This window comes from Branchiostoma belcheri, unplaced genomic scaffold, assembly GCF_001625305.1.
Source record: "Branchiostoma belcheri isolate BF01 breed outbred unplaced genomic scaffold, Haploidv18h27 scaffold22, whole genome shotgun sequence".
NCBI classification, from domain to species: domain Eukaryota; kingdom Metazoa; phylum Chordata; class Leptocardii; order Amphioxiformes; family Branchiostomatidae; genus Branchiostoma; species Branchiostoma belcheri.
The window spans coordinates 3,500,194-3,502,132 of NW_017803713.1; positions in this window are offsets into that span (position 1 = coordinate 3,500,194).

Sequence of the window (1,939 nt, forward strand, 5' to 3'; positions counted from 1 at the left end):
GTCGTCGTCGTCGTCGTCTCTCTCTCTCTCTCTCTCTCTCTCTCTCTCTCTCTCTCTCTCTCTCTCTCTCTCTCTCTCTCTCTCTCTCTTTAGGCTTGTGATGACCATGTGATGACCTTTCCAGTTAGTGAACATTTAGGTGAATTTAAAGAGATTTTTTACCTCCACGAAAAAACGTAAATTCCCGAAGAAAGTACGCACTCTTTTAAAAATCCCAAAAGTGTCTCGGGTCCTCGCCAAAGTTTGAGTACTTTATTTGAGGTTTTCCCCCGACAAATCCGAATACGGCCCGGGAATATGATGGAACACCGGCACGGGGAGCTTGGAACGACCGCGTTTCACTACTTTATCTCTAGGGGCGAAATTAGTGTGGTGTTGAAGATAGCAGTGTACTTATACATTTCAGTGTTATATTCACTGTATTAATTGCATCACTAATTATAAAAATCTATGAAAAAAATCAAAAGACAGAAACACAACAGACATTTGCCTGGGCCTGATTTTAGACCCCTGGCGGCTTCCCTCGTACTGTATATGAAAAGAACGATTTATCAAGAACGGAACAGATAAACACAAAATCGTCACCTGTGTTTTTTAAAACATCATACTTGTTCTGGTTGTTTTCTGTCATATTGCTTGATTTTTTTTTTAATTCAAGAAACAAAAGATTAAGATTGTGTGGCCTAACAATGATCATACATTCATGGATGGATCATACAATTCATGAGTAGTTTCATTTCTGACCAGGCTACTTATTTGAATAGTTCACAAGAAAGTGTTGAAATATCCCTTGATCATATATTATATATATAAGAAATACAATGTATACATGTCCCTTTTTTCAATAATCAGCATTATGTTTTAAATTATATATAATCATTTGAAAGCTTGTATGTATATTTTCCTTGAATTTGGTATGATCAATTTTCTTTTATTCAAATTGAGTACCTTGAGATTTTTTTTATGGTTGCCCACAAAAAATTGTCAACTTTACCCTACTGACAGTGTCTGATTTTGGCGGGGAAATTTCGACAACTTTGGGGAGTGAATCATTAAATTGGCACTTTTGCTTTGTGACACATTTGCTTACAATGTCAGCTCTAGTGTTTAACCTTTGAATGTAAGATCATGACAAATATGGTCTCTCTGTAAATGACTTCTGAAGAAAAAAAATAATTTGCACAACATTTGGATTGGTTTCTATCCCTTTGTTTGCCTAAAAATCGATAATGTAATTGTATCAATTTTAAATCCCCTAAGATTAGCTATTTAAGGTGATTGCGCAATGGACGTGTCCTATGACCTTCGACCTTTTGGGGGTCCTGCAGGCGTCAACAGTGCCCTCCCCACGCCTCGCCCGTCATTATTCGTGGGCAAATTTCTGCTTTTTAAGAGGTTTTGGAACCTAAAAACTCACATCAGAGGAAATATGAACCACATAAGTTATTTTCATGGTAAATATCGCTAAAATGGAACAGGCATTTTCTGTTGTCGATATTTGTTCAGTTTGAACAGTGGCATGTGGCGGAATAGCACCAAAAGTTTACGCATCAACAACGCCATCTAGCGATAGTTAGTTATAATAATTTCCCTTCATTAAAATATACCAATCTGCTTGATACCCCCCTTTTTTTATTACAAAGAAAAGAAAATGTGAACATAGCCTCCCTTAGCCACACTATCAGCTCAATATCCAAATATTATTATATATACAAAATATCATCGTGTTATCATCATAATATATATGCACAAAGTACATGTACACATATATTCCAATATATATAAACACTAATATACATATATATATATCCATACACATATATATATCAATACACACATTATATTTATATCATATTTATAGATTACATTTTTTTAAAGTAAACATAGTGTTCCCCACTTACCTCGATGCTTCTCCAGCTTTCCTCTCCGAGATGCAATA